The following is a 14,463-nucleotide window of genomic DNA, read 5'->3' on the forward strand; positions in this document are numbered from 1 at the left end:
CACAATGTTCTGTAGTGTTACGTACCCCGTAACTGGGTCACTTACCAACAAAGATAGAGAGGTCCGTTGAAGTCTGATGGTACTATTTTTAACAGTATTTATTGATAGAAATACACAAATCATATCAATGCAAACACAGATAATAGACGTCAATACTAAATCTAAAAGCGCGGGTATAATAATAAGAAATAGGTCTATATCGTCGTTTAGGGGGTAATGTATTGTCCGATGGAAATATAAAAGTCACTTTAGTTCAGTCAAGCTGTAGGCTGCAGCCTTTGGTTGGAGAGAGAGACGGGTTAAAACTTGCCCGTTCCTTTTATGATGTCAATCCTTCGAGAGTCGTTGAGAGTTGAGTTCCCCGTTGTTAGCTAAAATCCGTTTTTCCGTGGCAAAGGCCACCGATTCCGGGCAAATGGAAGCGGATGCACGTGGCCTTCCACCGGCTTTCGCTATTACGGGATCGCTAGCGTTTCTTCTGGTGCGTCTGAGGGGCTGTTCCCCCAGACCCTCTTTTTATCCTGACTCACAGGGTCACAGATGTCGATCAGGTTGGGATGATGCAATCCCTCCACCAACCTCCCCCTCGGTTCATTGCCTGGGGGAGGTTTCGATGCATCGTGCAGGATGCAATACACAAGTCCGTCTCCAAGAGACAATAGCCGGTATCAATGGGTCCGCCTTCCGGAGGCCAGGACACAGTCCAACCCTTTTGTGGATTCTGCATGTCTCTCTCATTTCCTGTGTCCCCTGAACTGACTTAATAGTGATCTTGCGATTCTCACAAAGGAGGGGGCTACCCCGCACCCTTCGGCCCCTCAGAGCTGTGGCACATTCGTAACAGTAGACAGATAAAGTTTAATGTTTTGGCAGAAATGTGCACTGCTATGTTTGGAAGGAACATGCAACACCATGCAGATCTCTTCTCTTCCCCCCCCCCCCCCCCAAAACAGCAGTATGGATGTGGTCTACAAGTTACAACAGGAGGTAGGAAATTGATGCCAGAAGGGCAATGTCACAATAGTCATGGGGGATTTCAATATGCAGGTAGACTGGGGAAATCAGACTGGTGCTGGATTCCAGAGGTGGTATTTCTAGAGTGTCTACCAGTGTAGTTTTTATAGCAGCTTGTGGTTGAGCCCACTTGGGGATCAGCTATTCTGGATTGGGTGTCGTGCAACAAACCAGAATTGATTAGAGAGTTCAAGGTAAAAGAACCCCAAGGGTCATGTGATCATAATATGATCAAAATCACCCTGAAATTTAAGAAAGAGAAGCTGAAGTCAGATTTATCAGTATTACAGTGGAATAAAGGGAATTACAGAGCCATGAGAAAGGAGTTGGCCAAAATGGATTGGAAATGAACACTGGCAGGGATGATGGCTGAAATTTCTGAAAGCAGTTGGGAAGGCTCAGGATGTACAGTATTCATCCCAAAAGGAAAAGTATTCCAAAGGCAGGATGACAACTGGCTGATGAGAAGAGTGGAGAGGTCTCTCCAAGATGAGAAGAGTGGGCATACAATAGAGCAAAAATTAAAGGGTTTGGAAGCTTTTTAAAACCAGCAGAAAAAGACTAAAAAGTCATTAAGAAGGTAAAGACGGAATACAAAAGTAAGCTAGCCAATAATAAAGAGGATACCAGAAGTTTAAAAATATATATATATAAAGTGTAAAAGAGGTGAGAGTGGATATCGGACTGCTAGAAATGATGCTGGAGAGGTAGTAATGTGGGATAAGGAAAATGGTGGATGAACTGAATAATCACTGAGGAAGATACTAGCAGTGTGGTGAAAGTCCCAGGTGTCAAGGTTCACAAAATGTGTGAAGTTACCATTGCTAGAGAGAAGATTCTTTGGAAACTAAAAGGTCTGAAGTCACCTGGACCAGATGGTGTACACCCCAGAATTCTGAAAGAGGCAGCTGAAGAGATCGTGGAGACATTAATAATGATCTTTCAAGAATCACCAGAATGGTTCTGGAAGACTGGAAAATTGCAAATGTCACTCCACTCTTCAAGAAGGGAAAGAGGCAGAAGAAAGGAAATTATAGGCCAGTTAGTCTGACCTCAGTTGCGAAGATGTTGGAGTTGATTATTAAGGATGACGTCTCAGGGTACTTGGAGGCACATGATAAGACAGCATGGTTATTCCTCAAGGGAATATCCTGCCTGACAGATCTAGAGAGGCTAAAGAACGACTTGGAAAAATTAGAATGGGCAAAAAATTGGCAGATGGAATACAATGTTGGGAAGTGTATGGTCATGCACTTCGGTAGATGAAACGAATGGGGTACCTATTTTCAAAATGGAGAGAAAATACAAAAAACTTAGGTACAAGCGGTCTTGGGAGTCTGTGCAGGATTCCCTAAAGGTTGAAACAGTAGTGAGGAAGGCAAATGTGATGTTAGCACTCATTTCAAAAGGACTAGAATATAAAAGCTAAGATGTAATGCTGAGACTTTATAAAGCACTGGTGAGGCCTCACTTGGAGTATTGTGAGCAGTTTTGGGCCCCTTATCTTAGAAAGGATGTGCTGAAACTGGAGAGAGTTCAAAGGAGGTTAATGAAAGTGATTCCAGGATTGAATGGCTTGTCATATGAGGAGCATCTGATGTCTCTGAGTCTGTATTCACTAGAATTCAGAAGGATGAGGGTTGACCTCATTGAAACCTATCGAATGGTGAAAGGCCTTGATAGTGAGTGTGGAGAGAATATTTCCTGTGGTAAGAGAGTCTAAGACCAGAAGACAGAACATCAGAATAGAGGGGCATCCTTTTAGAATGGAGATAAGGAGAAATTTCTTTAGCCAGAGAGTGGTGAATCTGTGGAATTCTTTGCCACAAGCAGCTGTGCAGGCCAAGTCTTTATGTATATTTAAGGCAGAGATTGACAGGTTCTTGACTGGTCAGGGTATGAAGGGATACAGGGAGAAAGCAGGAAATTGCGGCTGAGAGGAAAATTGGATCAGCCATGATGAAATGGCAGAGCAGATTCAATGGGCCAAATGGCCTAATTCTGTTCCTACATCTTGTGGTCTTAACCTAGTTGAGATGCTGTGGCATGACCTATTTCATGCAAGGTATCCCAGAAATATTGATGAAATTAAACAGCTTTGTAAAAAAAAAAATTGTATAGGTATATGGACAGGAAAGGAATGGAGAGTTATGGTTTGAGTGCACGTCGGTGGGACTAGGGTGGCAAGGGCTAAAAGGGCCGAGATGGCCTGTTTCCGTGCTGTAATTGTTATACGGTTATATGGAGAAATGGTCTAAAGTTACTTCTTGCTATTGTGCAAGTCTGATTAACAGATAGAGAAAACAGTTCTACCAGTTATTAAATACAAAAGTTCACATACTTTTTCCAGCCTGATCTGAATGATTAAACAATGTGTTCAATAAAGACATGAAAAGTACAATTGTTTCTGTTATTTGTCTATTATTGTGACTTAGATAATGATCAGACCACATTTTATGAATAGCCAGATAATTGCAAAGGGTTGGTTCACAAACTTTTTCTTGCAACTATAAGTAATGCAGAGGATTTATAATGCATTGGTCAGACTGCACTTGGAGTGTTGTGAACAGTTTTGGGCCCTTTATCTAAGAAAAGACATGCTGGCATTGTATTGGAGAGGGTTCAATGGAGGTTCACAAGAATGACTCTGGGAATGAAAGACGTCATCTGTGGATAGTCTGACGTCTCTGGGCAGAGGTACTTGCTGGAGTTAAGAAGAATGGGGGGGTGGTTATTGAAAAGCTTGGATAGTGATGTTCCCTATCGAGGGATGTCCCTTTGAAACATGAGAAGGAATTTCTTTAGCCAGATGATGGTGAATCTAAACCACAGATTACCGCAGACATCTGTGGGGGCCAAGTCACTGGGTATCTTTAAAGTGGAGATTGATAGTTTCTTGATTAGTAAGACCATCGGATGTTATGTGAAAAGGCAGGTGAATGGGTTTGAGAGGGATAATAAAACAAATATAAAAGATGGACTCGCAGAGCATATATTGATGGGCTAAATGGCCCAATTCTACTTCAATGTCTTACGGTTTGCTACAATTAATCTAATTAGGCAAGTTATTTAAATGACATTTTGAGACAATTTTGCAAATTGTGAAGCATTTTAAGGTGGCTATTGAAAAGGGTAAGGATTGTAAGTTACTAAGAGGTATCTAGAAGTAGAGGGTCCTGATGAAGGGTCTCAGGCCGACACATTGACTGTTTACTCTATTTCATAGTTGCTGTCTGCCCTGCTGAGTTCCTCCAGCTTCTGTGTGTGTGGCTCGAATTAAAGGGGAAAGGTTTAGAGTGAAGAGGGATTAAGGAGAAACTTTTCTATGCCAAGTGCAAGTCTTTTGGCATTGCCTGAGGTGGTGGAAATGAGTGCTCTCAACATTTGGAAATATTGGCAATATATAGGGTACACATCAAGTGGTTGTACATGGTGACTAAAGTGGAAAAAAATTATCACCAAGGGTTCATTACGTGTATGTAACCCCCTCACTTAGCTCATATGCCAACTTATCTCGTTAGCCAACCTGGCCAACAGCCATGGGACTTGGGTTGAGAAGGCAACTTTCATAAACAATAGGTATCGAGGTTTGGAATGATTTGGGGTTCAACCAAACAGGAACATCATGGCGTTCCAGTTAAAGGAACCTCAATTTCAGCAAATGCTGCATAAATACTGCCGATACACTATTATTGGTCGGCAAGAGATTAACAGATTGTACACCACATAGAATTCTAAAGAAAATGTACTTACCAATTTCAGGTTTATTGAACAGTTAGTAGGAAAAAGGAAAAGAAAAAATAAAATAAAGGGCCCTTTCCAGTCCGAATGTACACCTGAAGTCGCAGCTTATCCTGGAGTTGTCTTTTTCTCCCCACACACTGGACCCATGGGCTGCGTGAAAGCACACACCACATTCCGAAAGCCGCTCAAAATCCATCTGAAATAAACGGATGCTCTCTCTGGAGTATTGCCCCTTCCCCCTTGGAGCCATTCATCTGCGCAAAGCTCTTTGTGCAACAGGGACTCTCCTTCCCACAGCATCCTCAGCCATCTTCCCTCCTGTCCTCTCCTTAGCTCCCACCAAACCACACTATCCATTGCAAATCTCACTCTGCCCAGTCTTCTAGAACCTTCTCCCATTTCCATCATCCTGATTTACTGACATGACATTCCTAAGTTGAACGGCATAGCCCCTTGCCCTTTAGCTGAAACCAAAACATTCTAAAAACAGAACTGATGCACCATCAATAACTCTCGGAGACGGGAGGCGAACAATAGGCTTTTATTAGCAGCAGGAGACCACCACACAACATCCTGGAGACTGAGGGAGGAGCAGTGCCTCCAATCGCCTTTATACAGGGGTCTGTGGGAGGAGCCACAGGAGCAGTCAGCAGGGGGCGTGTCCAGACAGGTATATGTAGTTCACCACATTCACCCCACCTTTGTTTTAAAAGAGAGTCCCCATGGGGCGAAGTTTCTTACAAGTATATTACAGGTTAAGTCTATCAGGTGGTCGAATCTGTCGCTGCGATCTACGTAGCACCGGCTGTGATTGCACAGATGCCGGTGGTGATTGCACCGGAGACGGTGGTTGTGCTGGTTCCGGCCTGACTGGAGGTGTCAGCCCACTAGGCGTCAGTGATCCCTCATGCATGTGCAAGGCGCCTGGTATATGAGTGTGCGAGACGCCCGGTATAGGATTGTCGTGAGGAGTCTGTGTAGAGCTTGGTGTGCACGGTGTCTCCTCGGGTACAGGGTTCATAGTCACCATGGAGCGTTCGGGGTAGTGGTCCGCTACTCCTGCGGGCGCCAGGTATGGGAGTATCGTGAGGAGTCTGTGTAGGGGTTGGTGTGCGCGGTGACTCGTGGGTATATACATCGGTGGGTACGGGGTTCATAGTCACCGTGGAGCGTTCGGGGTAGGGGTCTGGTGCTCCTGCGGGCACCAAGTCGCGGACGGAGACCGTGTCCTCCCGCCCATCAGGTAAGACCACGTAGTCATACTGGGGGTTTGCATGAAGTAGGTGAACCCTCTCGACCATCGGGGAGTATTTATTGCTCCTCGCATGTTTCCGGAGCAGTACTGGCCCTGGGGACATCAGCCAAGCCGGTAGGGTGGTCCCAGTGGCAGACTTCCTGGGAAAAGAAAAGAGTCGCTCATGAGGGGTGGCATTGGTGGACGTACATAACAGGGAGCGGATAGAGTAGAGTGCCTCGGGGAGGACCTCCTGCCATCGAGAGACCGGCAACCCCTTTGACTTAAGGGCTAAGAGTGTGGCCTTCCACACTGTGGCATTGTCCCTCTCCACCTGTCCATTTCCCCGGGGATTATAGCTTGTGGTCCTACTAGTAGTAATGCCCCTAGCCAGCAGGTACTGGCGCAGCTCGTCACTCATAAAGGAGGACCCTCTATCACTGTGGATATAGCAGGGATATCCGAACAGAGTGAAGAGCTGGTGCAGGGCTTTTATGACGGACGTGGCAGTGGTATCGGGGCAGGGGATGGCAAAGGGGAACCGCGAGTACTCGTCGATAATGTTGAGAAAGTAGACATTGCGGTCGGTGGAGGGAAGGGGGCCCTTAAAGTCGACACTCAGTCGCTCAAAGGGGTGGGTGGCCTTGATAAGTTGCGCCTTTTCAGGACGGTAGAAGTGCGGTTTGCACTCAGCGCAGACTTGGCAGTCCCTGGTCATCGTCCTGATCTCCTCGAGGGAGTAAGGCAGGTTCCGGGCTTTCACGAAGTGGAAAAGCCGGGTGACCCCCGGGTGGCAAAGATCTGCATGGAGGGTGTATAGCCGGTTGAGCTGCGTGCTGGCACACGCTCCCCGGGATAGGGCATCAGGGGGCTCATTGAGCCTTCCAGGCCGGTACAGGATGTCATAGTTGTAGGTGGAGAGTTCCATTCTCCACCGCAAAATTTTATCATTTTTGATTTTGCCCCGCTGTTGGTTGCTGAACATGAATGCAACTGAGTGCTGGTCGGTCAGCAAGGTGAACCTTTTGCCGGCGAGATAGTGCCTCCAGTGCCTAATAGCTTCCACTATGGCCTGGGCTTCTTTCTCCACCGCAGAGTGCCGAATTTCAGGGCCTTGAAGGGTACAAGAGAAGAATGCTACTGGTCTGCCTTCCTGATTGAGGGTAGCAACCAGCGCGAAGTCGGAGGTGTCACTCTCTACTTGGAAGGGAATGGTCTCGTCCACCGCATGCATTGTTGCTTTGGCAATGTCCCCTTTAATGCAGCTGAAGGCCGAGCGGGCCTCGGCAGAGAGGGGAAATGTGGTGGACTTGACCAGGGGGCGGGCCTTGTCTGCGTACTGAGGGACCCATTGGGCGTAATAGGAAAAGAAGCCCAGGCACCGTCTGAGGGCTCTGAGGGTAGTGGGAAGAGGGAGTTCTAACAGGGGGCGCATACGGTCTGGATCAGGGCCAATGACCCCGTTCTCCACGACATACCCAAGGATAGCGAGTCGGGTGGTTCCAAACACACTTGTCCCTGTTATAAGTAGGGTTCAGGGCTTTGGCCACTTGGAAAAATCATTGGAGGTTGGTGTCGTGATCACAGATGGTGATGTTATCCAGATATGGGAACGTGGCCTTCAGTTGGCACTGGTCCACCATCCGGTCCATTTCCCTTTAGAAGACAGAGACACCATTTGTGACACTGAAGGGGACGCGCAGGAAGTGATAGAGCCTGCCGCCCGCCTCGAAGGCGGTGTAGGGGCGGTCCTCTGGGCGGATGGGGAGCTGATGGTAAGTGGATTTCAGATCTATGGTCGAGTACACCTTGTACTGAGCTATCTGGTTGACCATATCCGCGATGCGGGGTAGGGGGTACGCGTCAAGCTGCGTGAACCTATTGATGGTTTGACTATAGTCCACGACCATCCTATTTTTCTGCCCTGTCTGAACAACGACCACCTGGGCCCTCCAAGGACTTGTACTTGGCTCAATGATCCCCTCCCCGAGCAGCCGCTGCACCTCTGACTGAATGAAGGCCCTGTCCCCCGCGCTGTACCTCCTGCTTTTAGTTGCCACAGGTTTACAGTCGGGGGTCAGGTTGGCGAACAGCGGTGGAGGAGGGATCTTGAGGGTGGAGAGGCTGCAAGTGGTGTCAGTAGCGCAGCTGTCGGCATGGTGCTGGGTGGGATGTGTGGGTCGGTGTGTGTGTGTGGTCAGTAGTGGGGTATATGACGAAGTCCCACAAAACTGAGGATTCCTGACAGTGAGTGGTGGGAGGGGCCCGTCATATGCCATAGTCACACTTTCGAGGTGGCTCTGGAAGTCCAGCCCCAATAGCACAGGGGCGCACAGTTGAGGCATGACCAGTAACGCAAAGTCCCGATATTCTGTCCCTGCACCACCAATGTCGCTACACAACCCACCCGGATGTCTGTGGAATGCGATCCAGAAGCCATGGTGACCCTCTGGCTTACCGGCCATGTCACGAGTCCACAGCGTTGCACCGTGTCTGGGTGAATAAAACTCTCAGTGCTGCCCGTGTCAAACAGGCAGCTAGTCCTGTGCCCCTCCACCAGGATGTCCATCATTGGCCTTGCAAGCTGGTGTGGACCACTTTGGTCGAGGGTTACGGAGGCCAGGGTTGAATCGCTGTCATGGTGCCCGGTAAGCACTCATGGGTTGGAGGCGGGGCGAGGTGGTGCTGACAAAGATGGCCGCCCCCATGCCTCGCACGAGGCGGGCAGGCAAGATGGCGGCAACCAAGATGGCGGCCCCCATGCCTCACACGCAGCGCTGCTTGACCCCACTCGTGGTTTAGACTTACAGACCTTGGCGAAATGGCCCTTCTTTTCGCAGCTGGTGCAGGTCGCTTCTCGGGCCGGGCAGCATTTTCGGGGGTGCTTTTCGAGTCCGCAGAAGTAACACTGCGCAGACTTGCGACTGGCAGCAGCTGAGGTCGATTCGCCGGAGGGTTGCGGGGAGTTCCCGGACTCGCGACTGGCAGCAGCTGTGGTCGATTTGCCAGCGGGTGGCGGAGTCTGCAGCATCCATGGGACCGGCGGGAGATCGCGCGGCTGGACAGCATCAGCGTTGTGCAGAGCAGCCTCCAGCGTGTCGGCCAGCTCGATCGCCAAGCATAAGGTAAGATCGACATTTTCCAGCAGCCGCTCGCGCACGTACACTGACCTGATCCCCGTAACGAAGGCATCTCGTACCAGGAGCTCCGCATGTTGTTCCGCCGTCAGTCGCCTGCAGTCGCAGGCCCGCACGACTGTCTGTAGGGCTCGGACAAACTCCGCGCTCGACTCTCCGGCCCGCTGTTGCTGCGTCGCTAAGCGATGTCTTGCGTAGACGGTGTGCACGGGCCGCAGGTACTGTCTTTTGAGGGCGTCCAGAGAACCTTGGTAGGTCAGCAGGTCCCTAATTAGAGAGTATACCCGCGGAGTGACTCTGGAGAGGAGTCAATTCATTTCCTTCAATTCATTTCATCCATCTTTCCCCTCAATTCATTTAATCCACCTTTCCCCTCAATTCAATTCATCCACCTTCCCCCTCAATTCATTTCACCCACCATTCCCCTCAATTCATTTCATCCACCATTCCCCTCAATTCATTTAATCCACCTTTCCCCTCAATTCAATTAATCCACCTTCCCCCTCAATTCACTTCACCCACATTCCCCTCAATTCATTTCATCCACCTTTCCGCTCAATTCACTTCATCCGCCTTTCCCCTCAATTCATTTCCTCCACCTTTCCCCTCAATTCACTTCATCCACCTTCCCCCTCAATTCATTTCATCCACCTTTCCCCTCAATTCACTTCATCCACCTTCCCCCTCAATTCATTTCAACCACCTTTCCCCTCAATTCAATTCATTCGCCTTTCCCCTCAATTCATTTCCTCCACCTTTCCCCTCAATTCACTTCATCCACCTTCCCCCTCAATTCATTTCATTCTCCATTCCACTTAGTTCATTTCATTCACCTTGCCCCTCAATTCTTTTCCTCCACCTTGCTCCTCAGATCATTTCCTCCACCTTTCCCCTGAGTTCATTTCCTCAATTTTCCACTCAGTTCATTTCACCGACATTTCCCCTCAATTCTTTTCCTCCACCTTGCCCCTCAATTCACTTCATCCACCTTTCCCCTCAATTCATTTCGTCCACCTTCCCCCTCAATTCATTTCCTCCACCTTCCCCTCTTTTAATTTCATCCACCTTTCCCCTCAGTTCATTTTGTCCACCTTCCCCATCAGTTCATTTCATCCACCTTTCTCCTCAATTAATTCCATCCACCTTTGCCATCAGTTAATTTCATCCACCTTTCCCCTCAATTAATTTCCTGCACATTCCCCTCAACTTACTTCATCCTCCTTTCCCCTCAATTAATTTCCTGCACCTTCCCCTCAACTTACTTCATCCTCCTTTCCCCTCAATTAATTTCCTCCACCTTCCTCTCAGTTCATTTCTTCCACCTTTCCCCTCAATCCATTTCATCCACCTTCCACGCAATACCTTTCCTCCACCTTTCCCCTCAATTCACTTCATCCACATTTCCACTCAATTCATTTCATCCACCTTTCCCCTCAATTCATTTTGTCCACCTTCCCCCTCAGTTCATTTCATCCACCTTTCCCCTCATTTTATTACTTCACCTTTCCCCTCAATTCATTTCCTCCACCTTCCCCTCAATTCACTTCATCCTCCTTTCCCCTCAATTAAATTCCTCCATCTTCTCCACAGTTCATTTCTTCCACCTTTCCCCTCAATTCATTTCCTCCACCTATCCGCTCTTTTTATTTCCTCCACCTTTTCCCTCAATTCATTTCCTCCACCTTCCCCTTTTTATTTCCTCCACCTTTCCCCTCAATTCATTTCCTCCACCTTCCCCGCAGTTCATTTCTTCCACCTTTCCCCTCAATCCATTTCATCCACCTTCCACACAATACCTTTCCTCCACCTTCCCCTCAATTCACTTCATCCTCCTTTCCCCTCAATTAATTTCCTCCATCTTCCCCTCAGTTCATTTCTTCCACCTTTTCCCTCAATTCATTTCCTCCACCTTCCCCTTTTTATTTCCACCACCTTTCCACTCAATTAATATCCTGCACCTTCCCCTCAATCCATTTCATCCACATTTCCCCTCAATTAATTTCCTCCACCTTTCCCCTCAATTCATTTTGTCCACCTTTCCCCTGAATTCATTTCATCCACCTTTCCCCTCAATTCATTTTGTCCACCTTCCCCCTCAGTTCATTTCATCCACCTTTCCCCTCATTTCATTTCATCGACCTTTCCCCTCAATTCATTTCCTCCACCTTTCCCCTCATTTCATTTCCTCTACCTTACCCCTCAATTCATTTTGTGCACCTCTCCCCTCAATTCATTTTATCCACCTTTCGCTCAATTCATTTCCTCCACCTTTCTCCTCAATTCATTTTGTCCACCTTTCCCCTCAATTAATTTTGTCCAACTTTCCCCTCAATTCATTTCATCCACCTTCTCCTCAATTCACATCACCCACCTTTTCCCCAATTCATTTCATCCACCTTTCCCTTCAATTCATGTCATCCACCTTCCCCTCAATTCACTTCATCCTCCTTTCCCCTCAATTCATTTCCTCCAACTTTCCCCTCTTTTTATTTCCTCCACCTTTCCCCTCAATTCATTTCCTCCACCTTTCCCCTCAATTCTATTTGTCCACCTTTCCCCTCAATTCATTAAGTCCACCTTCCCTCTCAGTTCATTGCATCCACCTTTCCCCTCATTTCATTTCATCGACCTTTCCCCTCAATTCATTTTGTCCACCTTTCCCCTCAATTCATTTCATCCACATTCCCCTCAATTCACTTCATCCTCCTTTCCCCTCAATTAATTTCCTCCACCTTCCCCTCAATTCATTTCTTCCACCTGTCCCCTCTTTTTATTACCTCACCTTTCCCCTCAATACATTTCCTCCACCTTCCCCACAATTCACTTCATCCTCCTTTCCCCTCAATTAATTTCCTCCACCTTCCCCTCAATTCATTTCTTCCACCTTCCCCCTCAATTCATTTCCTCCACCTTCCCCTCTTTTTTCCCTCCACCTTTCCCATCAGTTCATTTCATCCACCTTTCTCCTCAATTAATTCCATCCACCTTTGCCATCAGTTAATTTCATCCACCTTTCCCCTCAATTAATTTCCTGCACCTTCCCCTCAACTTACTTCCTCCTCCTTTGCCCTCAATTAATTTCCTCCACCTTCCTCTCAGTTCATTTCTTCCACCTTTCCCCTCAATCCATTTCATCCACCTTCCACACAATACCTTTCCTCCATGTTTCCCCTCAATTCACTTCATCCACATTTCCACTCAATTCATTTCGTCCACCTTTCCCCTCAATTCATTTCCTCCACCTTCCCCTCAATTCACTTCATCCTCCTTTCCCCTCAATTAAATTCCTCCACCTTCCCCTCAGTTCATTTCTTCCACCTTTCCCCTCAATTCATTTCTTCCACCTTTCCCCTCTTTTTATTTCCTGCACCTTTTCCCTCAATTCATTTCCTCCACCTTCCCCTTTTTATTTCCTCCACCTTCCCCGCAGATCATTTCTTCCACCTTTCCCCTCAATCCATTTCATCCACCTTCCACACAATACCTTTCCTCCACCTTTCCCCTCTATTCACTTCATCCACATTTCCCCTCATGTTATTACCTCACCTTTCCCCTCAATTCATTTCCTCCACCTTCCCCTCAATTCACTTCATCCACCTTTTCCCTCAATTCATTTCCTCAACCTTCCCCTTTTTATTTCCTTCACCTTTCCCCTCAATTAATATCCTGCACCTTCCCCTCAATCCATTTCATCCACATTTCCCCTCAATTCATTTCCTCCACCTTTCCCCTAAATTCATTTTGTCCACATTTCCCCTCAATTCATTTCCTCCACCTTCCCCTTTTTATTTCCTCCACCTTCCCCGCAGATCATTTCTTCCACCTTTCCCCTCAATCCATTTCATCCACCTTCCACACAATACCTTTCCTCCATGTTTCCCCTCAATTCACTTCATCCACATTTCCACTCAATTCATTTCCTCCACCTTTCCCCTCAATTCATTTCGTCCACCTTTCCCCTCAATTCATTTCCTCCACCTTCCCCTCAATTCACTTCATCCTCCTTTCCCCTCAATTAAATTCCTCCACCTTCCCCTCAGTTCATTTCTTCCACCTTTCCCCTCAATTCATTTCTTCCACCTTTCCCCTCTTTTTATTTCCTGCACCTTTTCCCTCAATTCATTTCCTCCACCTTCCCCTTTTTATTTCCTCCACCTTCCCCGCAGATCATTTCTTCCACCTTTCCCCTCAATCCATTTCATCCACCTTCCACACAATACCTTTCCTCCACCTTTCCCCTCTATTCACTTCATCCACATTTCCCCTCATGTTATTACCTCACCTTTCCCCTCAATTCATTTCCTCCACCTTCCCCTCAATTCACTTCATCCACCTTTTCCCTCAATTCATTTCCTCAACCTTCCCCTTTTTATTTCCTTCACCTTTCCCCTCAATTAATATCCTGCACCTTCCCCTCAATCCATTTCATCCACATTTCCCCTCAATTCATTTCCTCCACCTTTCCCCTAAATTCATTTTGTCCACCTTTCCCCTCAATTCATTTCGTCCACCTTTCCCCTCAATTCATTTCGTCCACCTTTCCCCTCAATTCATTTCCTCCACCTTCACCTCAATTAATATCCTCCACCTTCCCCTCAATCCATTTCATCCACCTTACCCCTCAATTCACTTCATCCACATATCCCCTCATTTTATTACCTCACCTTTCCCCTCAATTCATTTCCTCCACCTTCCCCTCAGTTCATTTCTTCCACCTTTCCCCTCAATTCATTTCCTCCACCTTTCCCATCTTTTTATTTCCTCCACCTTTTCCCTCAATTCATTTCATCCACCTTTCCCTTGAATTCATTTCCTCCACCTCTCCCCTCTTTTTATTTCTTCCACCATTTCCCTCAATTCATTTCCTCCACCTTCCCCTTTTTATTTCCTCCACCTTTCCCCTCATTTCATTTCCTCTACTTTTCCCCTTTTTATTTCCTCCACCGTCCCCTCAATTAATGTCCTGCACCTTCCCCTCAATCCATTTCATCCACATTTCCCCTCAATTCATTTCCTCCACCTTTCCCCTCAATTCATTTTGTCCACCTTTCCCCTCATTTTATTACCTCACCTTTCCCCTCAGTTCATTTCCTCCACCTTCCCCTCAATTAATATCCTGCACCTTCCCCTCAATCCATTTCATACACCTTTCCCCTCTTTTTATTTCCTCCACCTTTTCCCTCAATTCATTTCCTCCACCTTCCCCGCAGATCATTTCTTCCACCTTTCCCCTCAATCCATTTCATCCACCTTCCACACAATACCTTTCCTCCATGTTTCCCCTCAATTCACTTCATCCACATTTCCACTCAATTCATTTCCTCCACCTTTCCC

Source organism: Hemitrygon akajei, chromosome 15 (genome assembly GCF_048418815.1).
Source record: "Hemitrygon akajei chromosome 15, sHemAka1.3, whole genome shotgun sequence".
In the NCBI taxonomy this organism is placed as follows: domain Eukaryota; kingdom Metazoa; phylum Chordata; class Chondrichthyes; order Myliobatiformes; family Dasyatidae; genus Hemitrygon; species Hemitrygon akajei.